The following is a 22666-nucleotide window of genomic DNA, read 5'->3' as shown; positions in this document are numbered from 1 at the left end:
ATACACATGAAGCCCACGCCTACTACAGTAGTACACGTTTATATGCCAACTAGCTCTGCAGATGATGAAGAAATTGATGAAATGTATGATGAGATAAAAGAGATTATTGAGGTACAGGAGGGAGACGAAAATTTAATATTCATGGGTGACTGCAATTCATCAGTAGGAAAAGGGAGAGAAGGAAACATAGTAGGTGAATATGGATTGGGGCTAAGAAATGAAAGAGGAAGCCGCCTGGTAGAATTTTGCGCAGAGCATAACTTAATCATAGCCAACACTTGGTTCAAGAATCATGAAAGAAGGTTGTATACGTGGAAGAAACCTGGAGATACTAAAAGGTATCAGATAGATTATATAATGGTAAGACAGAGATTTAGGAACCAGGTTTTAAATTGTAAGACATTTCCAGGGGCAGATGTGGACTCTGACAACAAGGTATTGGTTATGAACTGTAGATTAAAACTGAAGAAACTGCAAAAAGGTGGGAATTTAAGGAGATGGGACCTGGATAAACTGAAAGAACCAGAGGTTGTACAGAGTTTCAGGGAGAGCATAAGGGAACAATTGACAGCACTGGGGGAAAGAAATACAGTGGAAGAATGGGTAGCTTTGAGGGATGAAATAGTGAAGGCAGCAGAGGATCAAATAGGTAAAAAAGGCAAGGGCTAGTAGAAACCCTTGGGTAACAGAAGAAATATTGAAGTTAATTGATGAAAGGAGAAAATATAAGAATAAAGTAAATGAAGCAGGCAGAAAGGAATACAAACGTCTCAAAAATGAGATCAACAGGAAGTGCAAAATGGCTAAGCAGCGATGGCTAGAGGACAAATGTGAGGATGTAGAGGCTTATCTCACTAGGGGTAAGATATATACTGCTTACAGGAAAATTAAAGAGACCTTTGGAGAAAGGAGAACCACTTGCATCAATATCAAGAGCTTTGATGGAAACCCAGTTCAAAGCAAAGAAGGGAAAGCAGAAAGGTGGAAGGAGTATATAGAGGGTCTATGCAAGGGTGACGTACTTGAGGACAATATTATGGAAATGGAAGAGAATGTAGATGAAGACGAAATGGGAGGTATGATACTGCGTAAAGAGTTTGACAGAGCACTGAAAGACCTGAGTCGAAACAAGGCCCCCAGAGTAGACAACATTCCATTAGAACTACTGACAGCCTTGGGAGAGCCAGTCCTGACAAAACTCTACCATCTGGTGAACAAGATGTATGAGACAGGCGAAATACCCTCAGACTTCAAGAAGAATATAATAATTCCAATCCCAAAGAAAGCAGGTGTTGACAGATGTGAAAATTACCGAACAATCAGTTTAATAAGTCACAGCTGCAAAATACTAACGCAAATTCTTTACAGACAAATGGAAAAACTGATAGAAGCTGACCTCGGGGAAGATCAGTTTGGATTCCGTAGAAATATTGAAACACGTGAGGCAATACTGACCCAACGACTTATCTTAGAAGAAAGATTAACGAAAGACAAACCTACGTTTCTAGCATTTGTAGACTTGGAGAACGCTTTTGACAATGTTGATTGGAATACTCTTTTTCAAATTCTGAAGGTGGCAGGGGTAAAATACAGGGAGCAAAAGGCTGTGTACAATTTGTACAGAAAGCAGATGGCAGTTATAAGAGTCGAGGGGTACGAAAGGGAAGCAGTGGTTTGGAAGGGAGTGAGACAGGGTTGTAGGCTCTCTCGAATGTTATTCAACCTGTATATTGAGCAACCAGTAAAGGAAACAAAAGAAAAGTTCAGAGTAGGTATTAAAATCCATGGAGAAGAAATAAAAACTTTGAGGTTCGCCGATGACATTGTAATTCTGTCAGAGGCAGCAAAGGACTTGGAAGGGCAGTTGAACGGAATGGACAGTGTCTTGATAGGAGGGTATAAGATGAACATCATCAAAAGCAAATCGAGGATAATGAAATGTAGTCGAATCAACTCGGGTGATGCTGAGGGAATTAGATTAGGAAATGAGACACTTAAAGTAGTAAAGGAGTTTTGCTATTTGGGGAGCAAAATAACTGATGATGGTCGAAGTAGAGAGGATATAAAATGTAGACTGGCAATGGCAAGGAAAGCGTTTCTGAAGAAGAGAAATTTGTTAACATCGAGTATAGATTTAAGTGTCAAGAAGTCGTTTCTGAAAGTATTTGTATGGAGTGTAGCCATGTATGGAAGTGAAACATGGACGATAAATAGTTTAGACAAGAAGAGAATAGAAGCTTTCGAAATGTGGTGCTACAGAAGAATGCTGAAGATTAGATGGGTAGATCACATAACTAATAAGACGGTATTGAATAGAATTGGGGAGAAGAGGAGTTTGTGGCACAACTTGACAAGAAGAAGGGCCTGTTGATAGGACATGTTCTGAGGCATCAAGGGATCACAAATTTAGCATTGGAGGGCAGCATGGGTGTAAAAATCATAGAGGGAGACCAATAGATGAATACACTAAGCAGATTCAGAAGGAAGTAGGCTGCAGTAGGTACTGGGAGATGAAGAAGCTTGCACAGGATAGAGTAGAATGGAGAGCTGCATCAAACCAGTCTCACGACTGAAGACCACAACAACAACAATGAACATCATTGTTTGACTGACATTTTCAGTATGCAATTTCTTCTGCTGTCCTCTTGCCTCCTTCTAGCCATGCCCTGATGTATGCAGTAGGATAAAAAAATGTCAGGCAGTGTTCTCACATATTTTATAAAAACAAGATTAGTTGCACATTGCACCTGAAAGCTCTTTCCCTCCTTTGTTAACAGTTGTTTCATGGCACTGAAAGACATTTCACACACAGAGATGGACCCACATATTACATACACAACTTTCACTCGTGGTTTTGTATAATAGGGAATCACATTTGTCTCTTTACAGTATATTCCCTGAATCTGTTTATGTATTTCCTCTTGTCTGTTAACTAAAAACATCACATAGGTTGCTTATACATTGACATCTTTAATACTCTATATTGCTTCGGGCCAATAATCTGTAGTTACAATTTTGAGGTCTTCAATTACTGCTTGAATTGTTCACCAGGTTTAGCTTCTAAAGATGCAATATGTGTGGCTTACAGTTTGCACTAACTGCTGCTTGAGAGTTTCTTCCAGCCTCCTCAAACATTGTACACTGTGAATTCCTTTTATCTCACTATTACACTGAAGAGTTTTGTATTTGAATAAATGAAATTTCACTGCTCTCTTGGCTTGCTCTAAATATTCACCTGGACAATTTATCATTGATCTGCAACATGGATTATGCTCTTGCTCTCTCTGCATCTGGGAATGTGATCTCTCTTTCCTGTGGGCACAAAGATAAGTCGGAAAGCTCTGTTACAACATCACACAATAGACCTAAACTTTTAATAAATTCATTACCAGTCACAATTTTCATAAGACAATCGTACTTGCTTCTTTCCTTGCCATCTCTTTTATGTTCAATTGCAGATTTTGTAAAGTGCTTTACTAAGGGCCTATAAAACCATAACACTGCTTTGACACTTTGCAAGAATGAAACTGACCATCTCCCTATCTTGAATATTGTCTGTGCTAAAGCAACTGCACATTGATTAAGTTTCATTAAGTTGCATCTCATTTTTAGGAGACATACCATTTGTAGTATACAATTAAAAATAAATAGCAATACCCTCCACTTCACTTAGTGTATCATAAACAGCTAATTCTAATCTGTGATTTGAGCAATGCTACATTAGTATATGAGGAAAGAGTTATTTCATTTCTGTTGCAACACCATTTTGTTACCAAGCATTACAGAGGCACCATCACAGGAAATCCAACTAGGTTTGCATTAAGGTAAATTGCATTTAAATTATGCAAATCCAAATTCTTTAGTGGAGCTACTTTTATAAAAAATGCTGTTGCGCCAATAAAATCTACCAAATCCCATAAAAATGATTTCATAGGATCATTAATGCCCTTACACATCTCAGACAAATTACTAGGACAGGTTAATTACTTATAGCAGTAGGCTCATCAATTAGTATACTAAGTTTAATGTTACTTTTCACAAGATGTTAAGCTATTTTATTTCTCATTTCTTCTGGAATGTGATCAATAATGTTTACACAACTAAAATTATAATGCAGAACTTTACCCAAATTTAACCCATTATTTTTTTGAAGTTGGATGTCCACAGGGAAATATATATAAGATTTATTCAATCTGGCTTCTTTGTAGACAGTTCTAAAAACTCTGTTAGTCATTTCCATCCTGTGTGTGTTCATTTTTTCATCATCTGCACCCATTTGCTTCTCCTCTGAACTGTCGCAAAGTGGAGTGTGTGATGATATTAAACTTCCTGCCAGATTAAAATTGGGTACCAGACTGACACTCACACTATGGATGTTTGCCTTTGGTGGCAAGTGCTCTATCATTTCTTTCAGGAGTGCTAGTTTTGGAAATTTCACAGGAGAACTTCTGTGAAGTTTGGAAAGGAGGAGATGAGGTACTGGCAGAAGTAAAGCTGTGTGTCATGAGTCAAGCTTGGGTAGCTCACTTGGTATGAGCACTTACCCATGAAAGGCAAAGGTCCAGAGTCTGACTCTTAGTAAAGCACACAGTTTTAATCTGCCAGGAACTGTCTGTTACTAGCTGTTTCCCCTTTGTGCCACCAAAAACACTAACCTCAAATTGTACCCATTCTTTTGCTAGCCTTACTCCAATTCCACAGTACATCCCCTTTCCACATTTATTCACTGCTGCACATACTGAACTGCCCATCTTACAATTTTTCACCACCAGCCAGATATTCTCTTTAATAAAATAACTGTACTGCTCTTATGAAGTCCAGCACACCAGTAACAAAGATCCTGCCACAATGTTCACATAGGTTTCAAAAGTTTCACTGGTACTAACATCACTTGTATTTGAGCTCACAGAACACATTCTCTTACCTAAACAAAGAGTGACTGACAACCCAACTTTTATAACATTGGTGTTGCTCTAAAAATATTATACATGGTTTCAAACTGTTAGCTAGATAGCTGTAAGCACATACACAATACCACAAAGTATGAACAGAAGAGAAATGGCAGACACTGGTAGGAATAATGCTTGTCACTGAATATGCCAGGAGTTTCTAGCAAAGCAAAAACAAAAACCAAAGCAGAGACTTATAACCGAAGATGGAGTCAGGCTAGCCAATATGTAGTCTACATTTAAAAAAAAAATAGTGAAGATTGGGACATATATCTATGGCAAGCCTAATACCACTTTGACATTATTAAAAATATATTTTTACCTTGAATCATGAATTTAATACTTTATTATGATATAATTTCCTGTACTGTCAGTATGACATAACAGAGCATATATTTTTCACGGCATGGAAAGAGAAAAATCATTTTATGTCAGTACACAGTACAGGTGCACACTAGCACAACAAAAGGCATGGCAGTATGACATACAGCATTGATTCATTAATTCACTAATTCATAATTTCAGGTAATTCTTTCTAATTTGCAATACAGCACTCATTCATACAAACAAGGGATTCCCATTGTACTACTAAAACAGTGTCCACATATTTTTCTAAGCATGTGATCAGTAAAATTTTCCATAATCCAGAATTACAGGGTGTTTCAAAAATGACCGGTATATTTGAAACGGCAATAAAAACTAATGAGCAGTAATAGAAATACACCGTTTTTTGCAATATGCTTGGGACAACAGTACATTTTGAGGCGGACAAACTTTCGAAATTACAGTAGTTACAATTTTCAACAACAGATGGCGCTGCAAGTGATGTGAAAGATATAGAAGACAACGGAGTCTGTGGGTGTGCCATTCTGTACGTAGTCTTTCTGCTGTAAGCATGTGCTGTTCACAACATGCAAGTGTGCTGTGGACAACATGGTTTATTCCTTAGAACAGAGGATTTTTCTGGTGTTGGAATTCCACCGCCTAGAACACAGTGTTGTTGCAACAAGACAAAGTTTTCAACGGAGGTTTAATGTAACCAAAGGACCGAAAAGCGATACAATAAAGGATCTGTTTGAAAAATTTCAATGGACTGGGAACGTGACGGATGAAAGTGCTGGAAAGGTAGGGCGACCGCGTACGGCAACCACAGAGGGCAACGCGCAGCTAGTGCAGCAGGTGATCCAACAGCGGCCTCGGGTTTCCGTTCGCCGTGTTGCAGCTGCGGTCCAAATGACGCCAACGTCCACGTATTGTCTCAAGCGCAAGAGTTTACACCTCTATCCATACAAAATTCAAATGCGGCAACCCCTCAGTGCCGCTACCATTGCTGCACGAGAGACATTCGCTAACGATATAGAACACAGGATTGATGACGGCGATATGCATGTGGGCAGCATTTGGTTTACTGATGAAGCTTATTTTTACCTGGATGGCTTCATCAATAAACAGAACTGGCACATATGGGGAGCCGAAAAGCCCCATGTTGCAGTCCCATCGTCCCTGCATCCTCAAAAAGTACTGGTCTGGGCCACCATTTCTTCCAAAGGAATCATTGGCCTATTTTTCAGATCCGAAACGATTACTGCATCATGCTATCTGGACATTCTTCGTGAATTTGTGGCAGTACAAACTGCCTTAGACGACACTGCAAACACCTCGTGCTTTATGCAAGATGGTGCCCGGCCACATCGCACGGCCAACATCTTTAATTTCCTGAATGAATATTTCGATGATCGTGTGATTGCTTCGGGCTATCCGAAACATACAGGATGCGGCGTGGATTGGCCTCCCTATTCACCAGACATGAACCCCTGTGACTTCTTTCTGTGGGGACACTTGAAAGACCAGGTGTACCGCCAGAATCCAGAAACAATTGAACAGCTGAAGCAGTACATCTCATCTGCATGTGAAGCCATTTCGCCAGACACGTTGTCAAAGGTTTCAGGTAATTTCATTCAGAGACTATGCCATATTATTGCTACGCATGGTGGATATGTGGAAAATATCGTACTATAGAGTTTCCCAGCGCCATCTGTTGTTGACAATTGTAACTACTGTAATTTCGAAAGTTTGTCTGCCTGAAAATGTACTGTTGTCCCAAGCATATTTCAACAAACGGTGTATTTCTATCGCTGCTCATTTAGTTTGTATTGCCATTTCAAATATACCGGTCATTTTTGAAACACCCTGTATATTGGTACTTGTAGTTCTTCAATGACATAACACCATCTCAGTCATGAAATGGTCAGTCCACAGTTTGAAAGTTGGTTGGAGGGGGGAGGAGACCAGACTGAGAGGTCATCGGTCTCAGTTTGAAACTAAATGAGTAACATCTATGTTGGATGCTCTCATAGAGTTGACTCATTTTTTATAATGGTTGGTAATGCCCAAAACTAGCAAACAAATAAATTTTTGACAACACATGAACTGTTGTTATTAGGTGGGGAGGTTTGTGTGCATTAGTGATCCACTGGGCTATGCTGGTGGGAATAATGCTCCTTATAGGATCACCCATGCCAGACTGCTCAGTTGGTGAGACTCCAGACAAAGCGCAGTCCCTCCCTTCTCGAGGGTAAGGGGTTGGCAATCACATGGTCTGTTAGCTAAGTCTGACATTACTGCCACTTACTTGTGTCAGGTTTCTTCTGTTTTCTTCCATATCAGCCTCCTTTTACCAACTCTTTTTTCCCCCAATGGTATTAGGTTTTGAGGTCTGGCGTGTCTGTAAAATTTTCCTTTTCTACCTCAAAGTGGCATCTCCCTACTGAGAGAAACAATAGGAACCTGCTACCTTAGAGGAAGAGAAGGGATGCTCTAAAGCTAAGAGACCATTCGTGACAGAAACCAGAAAACAGGCTGTGAAGTGGCAACCCTCCTCATGGCAGTGTACAGGGTTGAGTTCCTGCTACATAAAAAATATGCAATGACAAAAATGTTGACCACAATTGGAGACCAGACAGCCTCTATGATGACAATCAATCAACAAACATGGACTGATCTAAAAATGTACTTGGAATGTATTGAGCCATAATAGAACAGAGCCATTCAGAAACTTGAAAACCAACTGAATAAACAACAAATAAGAATAACAGTGTTTTAGGAGTTTAGGTGGAAAGAGACCTGCATGTTGGATTCTGGTGATGACACAATGTTTTACAGCAGCAGCGGTACATCCAATTTTGGAACCAGTTTCCTAGTACACACAGCAAGTCAGCAACAACAACTTTTGAGTCTATAAACAATAGTATATGCACACTGAGAATGAAAATGAAATTCTGTATGATGCTGTCTTGCACCCATGTTCCAACAGAGGAGGCAAATGATAAGGCCAAGAGACTCATTTTATGAACAGCTTGATGGCACACATGATGTGATAGTGGAAAATGATGTGAAAGTGAGTCTAGGAGATATGAATGCCAAGGTGGAAAGAGAAACACCGTTTAGACAAGATGTGTGAAAGTACAATCTATATGAAGTGTGTAATGACAATGGACTGATGCAAACTGATTTTGTCATAAGCAAAAACCTCACCATAAACAGCATCATATTCCAGCAAAATAATATCTTTGAAGGGATATGGAAATCTTCATATGGAGGAACAGTCAACTGGATAGATCATGGATCCAAATAAGGCATGGCTCAGACAGGCAGTTAGAAGATGATAACAAATTTAAAACAGAATTTTAAAAAATTCTAATAGAACAATGTTTTTTTTCTGTAAATGACTATGTAGGTCAATAAATTTTTTCTGATTGTATTTATAAAGGCAAAAATGGAAAATACTCTATATGTGCCTAATTATTTATTACCTAATCATTCATTACATTTACATACTTAAAGGACAGCTATTGTGTGATGTAAATATATACTTCTGCAGTGTTGTGTATATAAGGACTTGCCGTTTAGGGAGGACAAAACTAAAGCCTTATGAAAAACAGACTATGCATTTAAAATAACAAGCAGGGATGTATATAGGCTATATTAATTTCATTGTATTATTATTAACTTCATTGTACTATTTTGTTTTGTACTGTTTTACGTATATATTGTTTGTGTCCCATTTCTTTGAAATGGCTTAATGTACCCTTGACAACATCCATACAATATTTATTGTCAACGGATGGATAAATAAAATAAATAAATTAATTAAAGATGTTAAGGTGAGGAGGGGGCTGATGCAGATTTGGACCATTGTATGGTGATGATCAAATTTAAGCAAGGGATATTAACATCAACCTGTACCATGTAGAAAGAGATAGTAAATATAATGTGGAACCAGTCATCACCAATGATAGGGAAAGAGCAAAATTCCAAAGAGAAATGAATGAAAAGATGAGTGCCATTGAAAAGGAAGCTAGCTCCAAAGAGCAGCTGCAACTAATGGAAACAAAAATATGACTGATGATGGAGGTCAAGCTGGAACTGGAAAATAGAGTAAGATGAAGTGAGTGGTCTGTTGATGACTGTGAGAAGGCTATTGAGGAATAAAGTAGCCCAATGAAGAAGATGCTTCAGTGAGGTAAGTGGGTTGCCAGACAAAATTACGAAGAAATGAGATGGAATTACAAAGAAATTAGATGGAAAGCAAAAACTATTTGCGGAAAGAAAAAGAGAGAATTAGAGAATGTACACTGAAAGACATCAAGGAATACAGAAGTGAAAAGGTGTTAAAAATGTTTAAGGGAATAAATGAGATAAAACAAGGATGACAGCTTTCGACAACAATATGCCAAAATAAGGAAGGAAAGTTGATCAGAGATGAAACTAAAATAACAAAAACATGGGAAGAATATTTTAAAGAACTATTGAAACCTGAGGAAAATCAGAAATTTAAGAAGAGGAACAGGTAGAACAAGCTGGTAGCAATGATGATGAAGAGGAACCAACTTTGGACTATAACTGTTAAGGAGATGAGGAAGTGTACCACTGTGGAGGAAGATAAGATACCAAGTGAAATTTTCAAGTAAATGCATGAACTGGCTCAAAAAATAGCCACTAAGTGGGACACATCCATCACTATACAGCTACATAAGAAGGGCAATAGAACAAATTGCAATAAGCATAGCAGAATAGCACTGGTGAATACTACCTACAAAATACTGACTAAGGTACTGAACAAGAAATTACTATCATATATAGAAGCTGTAATTGGGGAATATCAGTGCAGGTTCAGGAAGGAAAGAGCAACAACATATCAATATTTGCCCTTGGATAAATAATGGAAAAATGTTATGAGTACAATATAATGGTGCATCAGCTGTATGTGGATTTTAATGGAGCTTATGGCAGTATTGACAGAAATTGTTCTTTTAAGGCATTACAGGAGCTGTGGATAAAGACAAAGCTAAAAGGATTTGTGAAAATGACCCTCAGCAACACCAACTGCAAAATAGAAGCTAATGGCAAATATTCTAATAGTTTTCCAATCTTTCAATGGCTTAAACAAAAAGATTCTGTATCAGCAATGTTATTTAACCTGGTTCTGAAGGCTGTCCTGAAAAGACTGCCGAGCAAAATAGATTGTACTATTTTCAACAGGATGGACCAGAATATGGAATCTGCAGATAACATAGCCATGCTTGGGAGAAATAGAGAATATTTGCTGAAAACTACATAGTTTTGTAATGCAAAAAGTCTGCAATTTGTCATAAGTAAGGAAAAAATAAAATATATGAACAATACCAGAAACAAAAGGAGGTGGAGAGGCATTGAGCACTTTGAACGATTTGAAAGAGTAAATTGGTTTAAGTATTATGGGGGAATGATTACAGAAAATACTATGCTACAGTACCAGCAGAGATAAAGGCACAGATAACTGCAGGTAACAGGTGCTATTACAGCCTCATTAGCATACTGTGATTTTCCAACATTTCAAGATAGCTTAAGATGACAGTTTACAAAACAGTTATAAAACTAATTGTTATGTATGGTTCCAAAATGTGGACAATAACACAACAGGTCAGAAATGACTTGGCTGCATGGGAATGCACAGTACTGCACAAGAAGTATGGGACAGTATGTGAAAATGATGCTTGGAGAATTAGGACCAATAGAGAACTGTATGAAATCTACAAACATCCACCATTCACCGAAGATGTAAATGCTCAAAGATTACAGCAGTTGGTGAATATGCAGAGAATGGGAGAACAGTAAGTGCCAAAGAAGGTGCTAATTGCAAATCCAGAGGGTAGTCCCTCAGTGAGGAGACCAGCTGGATCCAAGAGAGTTAGGAGTACAGAAGTGGAGAATGCTATTGAAGTCGAGAGAGGACTGGAGGAGACAGGTGGTCAACAACAACCGGATCCTTCACAGATTGTACATCACAAGTGACGTTCAGATGCAGTCCACGAAAAACATTTGGACCTTCAATCAATTGCAGTTTATTAAACTGCCCAGCAAAGTCAATATCAATAACCTTCAAACTGCGATACACAGGTACATTGCGCCGCCAGCGACGACGGTAACCACGTCGCAGAGGCATTGCTGTGCCAATTGATTGGAGGTCCAAATGTTTTTCATGGACAGCATCTGAACTTGTCTATGTAATAGTTGCAGAGTTATTGAGTGGCTTTATGTTGCAATTGATACTTCTGCTTGTTAATCACAGCAATATGCTGCATTCTTACACCTTTCTGTAGACTATTTAATATCTTCAGTTGCAGATTGTCGCCCAGTTGTGGAGACAATAAACAAGAGTAACAGGTTATGACATTACTATGCAGTCCTACTATTCCTATCCCACAATCCTCATGTGGATTTCTCATAAATTATGATTTCAAATGCAAATAATGTTCTGTTACATGACTATATATCGCCATTCTAGCTTTAGTGATGAGAGGTGGTAAAGAAGGATTGTCATTGGTAGATAGACAAAATTGCTTGATCTCAATGTCTGAAGTGCTGGACATGTTCAAAACCCCCTTTGTAAAGGCCTAACAATACCATCATAATAGTTCTTGAGCACATTCACTTGCCTCCAGATATTATTGATCCACTCTTTTTTCACTGAAAAATGGGAGTCCCCCAAATACATCAGAACCATAAACAGACATGAAAAATCTGCTTCATCTACATCTACATTTATACTCCGCAAGCCACCCAGTGGTGTGTGGCAGAGGGCACTTTACGTGCCACTGTCATTACCTCCCTTTTCCGCTCCAGTCGTGTATGATTCATGGGAAGAACGACTGTCTGAAAGCCTCTGTGCGCACTCGAATCTCTCTAATTTTACATTCGTGATCTCCTCAGGAGGTATAAGTAGGGGAAGCAATATTCTTACAGTCTCTTTGTCTTTTTTTCTTTTTTGGAGAATTACTTTGAAAACTTGAGGTTGGATTCAAGAGTGTCAGTAAAGTCCTAGTGCATATGTGGTCCCTCTGCTGCATTGTGTGGAACCTATCTAGCTACTGAACATTACTGTCACCAAGCTTCTCCATTCATTAAACAATAGTGCATAGTGATAGAACATAGCTGCTGTTCAGTTTGAAATAACTAATTATTGTAAATTATACTACTCTCCACTACCTGTGTAGAGACGATCTTTATCTCACAAGCATGCTTTTATTTATAAATAATAATTTATTTATGCACATACATCATAAATAAGAATTTTGCATAATGTATGACACAAATATTACTCACCGTGAGCTATTTACAAAATAACACCAAGGTGAATTTCTAAGGATACATCTTGAAGTTAGCATTAGATTGAATAATCTGACTTAAGAAATGTAAATCTCAGTTGTTGTGGTGCTGTAAAAGTGATTAAAATAACAACAGAATTTGTTGTTGGGCTGAGTATATTAAATCTGTTTTCCAAAGCAAATAATATTGTCTGGTATCAACTGAAATAAGAGTCACTACTCAGGTCCTATTAAACATGATCAGTTTAATAGTCAGTCTGTGTTGCGATTAGTTTAATAGTCAGTTGTTTGGAATATTTCTTTCACTCCTCTGAGTGTCACTGAACTGGCTGGATAGTCATGCACATTGCAGCCCTGCTTCCAGACAAGGATGTCCATTGGCCCTGGATAGGATCAGCCTAGCAGATGGAAGACGAGGTAGGTGTGACCGTCCCCTGGATGTAATTTTCAGGTAGTTTTCCTCAACCCACAACATGAACACTGGGCTGGTACCCAAGGCTCACCTCAGATACATGAGTCACAAATATTTAGAATTTTTTTCCTACTTTCACATGAATAAAACTGCACGTAGACAATTGTGGTCCACATATTTTATCACAGGAGATAATGGGGTGGCAACAGGAAGGGTATCTGGCCATCCTTAAACTAATCATACCAAATCCATTAATGACCATGCTGATAGAGGCAAAGCAAAAGAAGACTGTTCTGAATGTTGCTGATCATTTGTTATATCAATGAATGGGGGTTGCACTCTGATTTACATCCATTTTACATAGGGTAGTGCCATCACAAAACACTGACTGAGGATGGCATAATGATAAGGTCCTATTATACAAATGTCGAAACTAAAGGTTACAAATCATTGCATTGTCTAAAATGCCAAATAAATTGCTAAAATTCTGTCTGACATCTCTAAAATGAGGCAACTTACATCCGATGATTTTATTGTCTCAAAAAGCTAAAATAAATGTCACATTTGGTGGACTACATTTCTATCCACTTCTGCTAAATTTAGGAACTTTCACCTGCTGCATTAAGATGGCAGTTGATATGTCTCTCCAAGACTTCTTGAAAACAGTCACAGCCACCTCAAATTGAGGCAACTCATAGTCTATGTACTTTTCTCATGCAGTTTTTCAGTTTACATTATGTCTGTGGCTTACTCTGAAAGCACTAGCTCTACCTCACGTGATGCCATAATTAGCCAAAATCTGCCAAAAGCAAAGATACCTGCTGCCATCAATGTTTTACAATACTAGAATTATGGGTAAACTATCCAAATCATAGGAATGACTCATTTCAAAAGTGTACGTAAGAGCTTTCATATTTGTCAATTATCATGGCACAATTATACCTTCAGTACACAAATAAACATTTAATAATGCAATTACATAAATCACAGGATATTTTATGTAGATTTATAATGTTTCCATGGTATTGTAGATATTGAGATAAAGTAATTATAATTATGAGGTAGAACTGATGTAAAACTCAGAGATGTATTCTACAGTTGCACTGAATGCAGCCTGGCCTCAAGTTCACGTCCAGTAACCCAGACACCGAGCAATGTTTGGTAGTAGCACTAGACTGATATTTTGAGAGACATACAAAAATATGTTGGTGCTTCTGGAAAAATCTGAGATTTGGAAACATCACAAAATCTGTTTGGCAAGTCTGACGGTCAGCTTACTTTTGGGATTGGAGCTGAATTATCCTTTCAAACTAACAGAATATTTTCTTGTAATTTTGATAAAATTCTATGAGCAGTTCTCATCAGTATGTAATAAATTAAATGAGAAAATTCAATCTTTTGAGTGAAAGAAGGTCATATTACTTATAAATTACAGTAATCGTCACCTTTAACTTTGAAAGCAATCCGCTATTCTTATTTGCCTTAGCTGCTGGCATAGCAGTGAGAGAATGTTTCTGTCAACATCTCACTAGCTTTGTGATGTCTTGTCTTGTTTCCTCACACGAATTCAACTGTTGCCATGGGGCTGAATATAATTGTAAAAGTGTTACATGTAAAGTCAGTTGTTTCTCCCCATTCTGTAACACAACCTAAAATTACCAGAATTAAACTCAGTAATGCAATTGTAATCAAATCTCGAGTTTGTACTGTAGTTTTCGTGTAGACTGAATAGCTGACTTTTGATAATCATAAAGTGAATGATGGAATGCACCAAACGTATGTAATTATTGCTATAATATTACTATTTTTATTGTTATTTATGCATGTTTAGAAACTTTTATGCCACTTATTTTCACTATCTTTTGAATAGTGAGTTGGAAAGATGAAATTATTTGATGTTCACCACCTACAATCAAATTTCTTCTTTACCTTTGGTGTTCGACCACATTTGAGAGTAAAAAGACAACACCTAGTCGTGCTTTATAACAGATCAAGTGCTGTAGGTGTAAATCTACAATCCTTCCTGATGATTTATCATTGTGACAACAATGCAATTCACATTGGAGCATGCTACCCAGCAGTACAATGAATAAAACTACTAAACCTACCAGAAAATCATGAATATGCAGTTTTAAATAGTATGGAATAGTTTTCTGTTGTTTCAACTGTTGGCTCCATTACTTTATCTGAAAATGCAATTCTGATGCATTTGTAATGAAGTATGAAGAAACTGAAATGCTAAGTTACCTCTTAGAGCATCAGTTACCTCTCAGAGCTATTGACTAATAGTTACCTGTGAGATGTATTATACTTAAAACAACTCACAAGTCTCCTGGTAAACTTATACAACTCAGCATAATTATTGTGCCCATATGCCATTCTCTGTCAGCTAACTTTATGGAATTTTTGGAGAGCACTGAAAGACATTTTAGTGAATTCAGACATTTTACATAAAGTATTATTATACATGGAGATTTCAGTGTCAGCTTTAAAATCAACTGTCTAAAACTACCAAAACTGGACAGTTTGTTGTGTTTACATAATATAGCACCAAGTTTCTATGAATCCAATAGGCATGGAAAGAGCTCTACAACCACAACTGAGCAAATATTTTTTGACTTTCAAAAACTAGGTCATGTTGTAGGAATGACTAACACTGGATTCTCAGAACACAAAGCAATAACGCTAAATACAAATAACACACTCAGTACAATACTGAGGAATACAAGATTTGTATTGATGAGCCCAACATTAGCATTTTTAATTCTCTGTTAAAAATTTTAAAGTGGGTCTTGGACAAAAATGACAATGTACATATGAAGTCTGAGTCATTTTTAATATGTTAGAAATGTAACTATGAAATTGCATTCTTTCTTAAGAAAATGAAAGTAAATGCAGAACTAACACATCGATAACACAAGGGATAAGAAAATGTGGAGAGCGACTTACAGTGTCAAGAAAATCAACACGGATAAATCAAGCTCTGAAATAGTAGCTATGTTAACTATTACAGGGAATCTACATCTACATCTACACCTACACTCTGGAAACCACTGTGAAGTGTATGGCATAGGGTCCATCCCATTGTACAGGTTGTTAGGGACTCTTCCTGTTCCATTCTCATATGGAATATATGAAGAATAATTGTCTGAACGCCTCTATGTATGAAGTAAATACTTAATTTCATCCTCATGAGCCCTATCAGAGTGATACATAGGGAATTGTAGTATATTCTGAGGATCATCATTTAAAGCCAGTTATTGAAACTATGTTATTAGACTTTCTGGGATAGTTTACATCTGTCTTCAAGAGCCTGCCAGTTCAGTTTTCAGTATCTTCTTGATACTTCCCCATGCATCAAACAAATCTGTGACCATTTGTGTTGCCCTCCTCTGTATACATTCAATATCCCCTGTTAGTCCTATTTGGTATGTGTCCCATGCACCTGAGCAGTATTCTAGAATCGGTTGTATGAGTGATTTGTAAGCAATCTCCTTCTGAGCCTATGTGATTATTCCATTTCATATTGTTACAAAGAGTTGCGCCCAGCTATTTGTATCAGTTGGCTGATTCTGACAGTTACTCATTGACATTATAGTCAGAGGATACTACACTTTTTACATTTTGGGAAGCTGCACAAACATTCAGTCAGAGCTCGATCAGATTTAAAAATGTTGTAGAGATTGGAGACTTGCTTTATTTGACCATAAATTTATGATCAAATAAATATGTTGTAGAGATTGGAGACTTGCTTTATTTGACAATAAATTTATGGTCAAATAAAGCAAGTCTCCAATATCTACAACATTTTTAAAACTGACCAAGCTCTGACTGGATGTTTGCGCAGCTTCTTTCGGACAGTGCTTCATTATAGATAACTGCATCTGCTGCAAAAATCCTAATGTTACTATTAATATCCCCGAATGAGATTTTCACTCTGCAGTGGAGTGTGAGCTGATATGAAACTTCCTGGCAGATTAAAACTGTGTGCCGGACCGAGACTTGAACTCGGGACCTTTGCCTTTCGTGGGCAAGTGCTTTACCCTGAGCTACCCAAGCACAACTCACACGCCATCCTCACAGCTTTACTTCTGCCAGTACCTCGTCTCCTACCTTCCAAACTTTACAGAAGCTCTCCTGCGAACCCTGCAGAACTAGCACTCCTGAAAGAAAGGATATGGCGGAGACATGGCTTAGCCACAGCCTGGGGGATGTTTCCAGAATGAGATTTTCACTCTGCAGCAGAGTGTGCACTGATATGAAACTTCCTGGTAGATTAAAACTGTGTGCCAGACTGAGACTCGAACTCAGGACCTTTGCAAAGGTCCCGAGTTCAAGTCTCGGTCTGGCACACAGTTTTAATCTGCCAGTAAGTTTCACTATTAATATTGTTTGAAAGGTCATTAATATAGAACATGAACAGTAAGGGTCCTAACACACTTCCCGGGACACACCTGAAGTGGCTTCTATATCTGATGGTGACTCTCCATCCGAGATAACATGCTCCATCCTCCCTACCAAAAATTCCACAATTCAGTCAAAAAATACCCCATATGATCATACTTTTGACAGTAAGCATAGGAGTGGTACTGAGTCAAACACTTTTTGAAAATCAAGCAATACTGCATCTACCTGACTGCCTTGATCCAATAATTTCAGTATGTTGTGAGAAAAGTGTGAGTTGGATTTCACATGATTGATATTTTTGAAATCAATGCTGGATGCATTGAGAAGGCCATTCTATTCAATGTTTGAGCTCAGAATATGTTGTAAGATTTTACAGCAAATTGATATAATGAATATTGGACAGTAGACTTGTGGTTCACATCTACTACCCTTCTTGTAGATGGGTGTGAGCTGTGCTTTTTTCCAAGAACTGGCCATGTTTTTTGTTTGAGGCATCTATGATAGATTACAGTTAGAAGAGGGGCTCACTCAGCTGCAAACTCTCTATGCAGTCTGACAGGGATTTCATTGGGCACTGGAGCTTTGTTCAGTTTTAATGATTTCACCTGTTTCTCAACCCCATTGACACTAATACTTGTTTCATTCACCTTTTCAGAGGTACAAGGATTAAATTGGGACAGTTTTCCTGAGTTTTCATTTGTAAAGTGTTGAATTCTACCTAGTCATCAAATGTGCAGTGTCTAGGAAACCTGCTTTCTCGGGTTACTAGACAAGCAGTTCAAGCAAATAATATTTATCAGTTTTATTATGAAATGAACAATGACAATAATTAATTTGATAACAACATAGATGTGTCGCAAGCAAAGGGCGACAGACAAAATAATCGACTTTCTTCAGTGTAACAATTCCAAGTTAGAGCTACATAGAATATATGATCTTTCACTCTGCTATTCAGGTTGCTAGTCTTGAAGCTTCTGTAGAACTAAGCTGTGGCCATTCGGGAGTGGTTCTTATGTTCTCTTTGCACAGAGGCCACTGCTGTCGTGTTGTCATCCTGGAGAGGGGACGGTCAGTGTGCAATTGGCTGACTTCTTCACAGCCCTCTCTTATGTCTTGTTCCTGACTGGCATGCTGGCACTTGGCTTTACACCCTAACATAAAGGAACATTTGAAAATGGGTATAAACATTCCAGCTTTTAATTTATCACCCTCAGTTTCAGTTCCTGTCTTATTCATTAGGGACTGGACACTAACTTTGGTTTCACTAACAATCTTTACAGATGACCAGAATTTCTTTGTGTTCCGTGAAAGATTGTTTGACAATATTTTGCCATGGTAGTATTTGAAGGCATCATGCATTGCTATCTTGACAGCCATTTCATTCAGAATCTCTCTATCTATAGCCCCACGAATTGTTTTACACCTTTTATGTGGTAAACTTGAGCCATAGTTTCTCTACGTGCTCCTGCCCCGTGTTGAAAGTTTCAAATTCCTCATTGAGATGTGATACTAAAGATTTTTTACCTAGTTTACTGAACATATATGTATTTCTGCTTGTTTCAGATGTCCTTTGTACTTTGATAATCATTGCTGCCAGAACCATATCATGTTCACTGACATCAGTTTCAATATGGGTATACTGAAAGAAATCAGGTCTATTTGGTGTCACTAGATCCAATATATTTCCACCATGAATGGGATTCCTAGCAATTTCTTCAATGTAGTTTTCAGAGAAGGCATTTAGTAATGTTTCACAAGATGTCTTTTCACACCCGCCACTAACAAAATTTTAATTTTCTCTATTAATTGTTGGATGATTAAAGTCTCCACAAATGATTACAGTATGATTGGAGAATTTATGTACACGTAAACTGAGGTTTTCTCTAAAGCTTTTGGTTACATCAGGAGATGAGTCTGGTGAGTGACAGAAGGATGTAATTATCATTGTATGCCCATGCCTGATACTGAGTCTTGCCCAAATAATCTCACATGCAGCTTCACTTTCTGCCTCAGTAGATTTGGGTTTCTTGTCCACTGTGACAAATACACCACCTCCATTCATCTGTTTCAGGTTTCAACCAGCTTTCTGTAACTACTATTATTTGAGCTTCACTACTTTTCACAAGTGCTTCAAACTCTACCACTAGGCAGCGACTGCTACAGCAGTTTACCATTAGGATTTTAATATTCTCAACTGTGGGAGGTGTTTGTTTCAGTCTTACACTGATACTTCTGGGTTTCCCACAGCTATCATTATCTGGACTGGATGGAGAGTCACCTAATCTAAAAAACACTCATGTGTACCCCTCCTACCTGAGTAGCAGCCTCTTATGTGTAGTGCACACCTTACCCATTTAGGGAGACTCTTCAGTTCTGAACCCTATGGATCAAGTCCAGAAAGTCACGGCCTAGCTCATCAAAGAACCTTCAAAGTCTCTGGTTTAGTCCTTCCACTTGACTCAGAACAAGAGGGCTATGATCAGATCTAGAGACAATGCTGCAAATTGTGAGCTTTGTTGAAATTCCATGTGTAAGGCTGGTCTTCTCAATGTTCTCTGCCAGTCACTGGAATGACCCAAGTGTGCCATTGGAGCCCACACAACAGGCATCATTTGTTTCAGTGTGTACCACAGTCTGCAATTGGTTGTGCCCCATTCTCTCAATGGCTGCCGGAATAGCCCCTTCAGTGGAATGATGAGATCCTCATGCATACACACTGAATGAACCTGGTTTCCTTTCCTGTCTCTTGCTGCCATTTCCCTAAGGGTTACCATCATTTGCTGTACATTTGAACTGACAACAATTAATAGACCGCTACCATTTTGCATTTTCCTCCTCATCTACATCTACATCTACATCTACATTTATACTCCGCAAGCCACCCAACGGTGTGTGGCGGAGGGCACTTTACGTGCCACTCTCATTACATGCCTTTTCTGTTCCAGTCGCGTATGGTTCGCGGGAAGGACGACTGTCTGAAAGCCTCCGTGCGCGTTCGTATCTCTCTAATTTTACATTCGTGATCTCCTCGGGAGGTATAAGTAGGGGGAAGCAATATATACGATACCTCATCCAGAAACGCACCCTCTCGAAACCTGGAGAGCAAGCTACACCGCGATGCAGAGTGCCTCTCTTGCAGAGTCGCCACTTGAGTTTGCTAAACATCTCCGTAACGCTATCACGCTTACCAAATAACCATGTGACGAAACGCGCCACTCTTCTTTGGATCTTCTCTATCTCCTCCGTCAACCCGATCTGGTACGGATCCCACACTGACGAGCAGCACTCAAGCATAGGTCGAACGAGTGTTTTGTAAGCCACCTCCTTTGTTGATGGACTACATATTCTAAGGACTCTCCCAATGACTCTCAACCTGGCACCCGCCTTACCAACAATTAATTGTATATGATCATTCAACTTCAAATCGTTCCGCACGCATACTCCCAGATATTTTACAAAAGTAACTGCTACCAGTGTTTGTTACGCTATCATATAATCATACAATAAAGGATCCTTCTTTCTATGTATTCGCAATACATTACATTTGTCTATGCTAAGGGTCAGTTGCCACTCCCTGCACCAAGTGCCTATCCGCTGTAGATCTTCCTGCATTTCGCTGCAACTTTCTAATGCTGCAACTTCTCTGTATACTACAGCATCATCCGCGAAAAGCCGCATGGAACTTCCGACACCATCTACTACGTCATTTATATATATTGTGAAAAGCAATGGTCCCATAACACTCCCCTGTGACACGCCAGAGGTTACTTTAACGCCTGTAGACGTCTCTCCATTGAGAACAACAAGCTGTGTTCTGTTTGCTAAAAACTCTTCAATCCAGCCACACAGCTGGTCTGATATTCCGTAGGCTCTTACTTTGTTTATCAAGCGACAGTGCGGAACTGTATCGAACGCCTTCCGGATGTCAAGGAAAATGGCATCTACCTGGGAGCCTGTATCTAATATTTTCTGGGTCTCATGAACAAATAAAGCGAGTTGGGTCTCACACGATCGCTGTTTCCGGAATCCATGTTGATTCCTACAGAGTAGATTCTGGGTTTCCAAAAACGAGCCGGCCGCGGTGGTCTTGCGGTTCTAGGCGCGCAGTCCGGAATCGTGCGCCTGCTACGGTTGCAGGTTCGAATCCTGCCTCGGGCATGGATGTGTGTGATGTCCTTAGGTTAGTTAGGTTTAAGTAGTTCTAAGTTCTAGGGGACTGATGACCACAGCAGTTGAGTCCCATAGCGCTCAGAGCCATTTGAACCATTTTTCCAAAAACGACATGATACGCGAGCAAACAACATGTTCTAAAATTCTGCAAGAGATCGACGTCAGAGATATAGGTCTATAGTTTTGCGCATCTGCTCGACGACCCTTCTTGAAGACTGGGACTACCTGTGGTCTTTTCCAATCATTTGGAACCTTCCGTTCCTCTAGAGACTTGCGGTACACGGCTGTTAGAAGGGGGGCAAGTTCTTTCGCGTACTCTGTGTAGAATCGAATTGGTATCCCGTCAGGTCCAGTGGACTTTCCTCTGTTGAGTGATTCCAGTTGCTTTTCTATTCCTTGGACACTTATATCGGTGTCAGCCATTTTTTCTTTTGTGCGAGGATTTAGAGAAGGAACTGCAGTACGCTCTTCCTCTGTGAAACAGCTTTGGAAAAAGGTGTTTAGTATTTCAGCTTTACGCGTGTCATCCTCTGTTTCAATGCCATCATCATCCCGGAGTGTCTGGATATGCTGTTTCGAGCCACTTACTGATTTAACGTAAGACCAGAACTTCCTAGGATTTTCTGTCAAGTCGGTACATAGAATTTTACTTTCGAGTTCACTGAACGCTTCACGCATAGCCGTCCTTACGCTAACTTTGATATCGTTTAGGTTCTGTTTGTCTGAGAGGTTTTGGCTGCGTTTAAACTTGGAGTGAAGCTCTCTTTGCTTTCGCAGTAGTTTCCTAACTTTGTTGTTGAACCACGGTGGATTTTTCCCTCCCTCACAGTTTTACTCGGCACGTACCTGTCTAAAACGCGTTTTACGATTGCCTTAAACTTTTTCCATAAACACTCAACATTGTCAGTGTCGGAACAGAAATTTTCGTTTTCATCTGTTAGGTAGTCTGAAATCTGCGTCCTATTACTCTTGCTAAACAGATAAACCTTCCTCCCTTTTTTATATTCCTATTAACTTCCATATTCAGGGATGCTGCAACGGCCTTATGATCACTGATTCCCTGTTCTGCACTTACAGAGTCG

This window comes from Schistocerca gregaria, chromosome X (assembly GCF_023897955.1).
Source record: "Schistocerca gregaria isolate iqSchGreg1 chromosome X, iqSchGreg1.2, whole genome shotgun sequence".
Taxonomy (NCBI): Eukaryota; Metazoa; Arthropoda; class Insecta; order Orthoptera; family Acrididae; genus Schistocerca; species Schistocerca gregaria.
Note: the sequence above shows the minus strand (reverse complement) of the source record.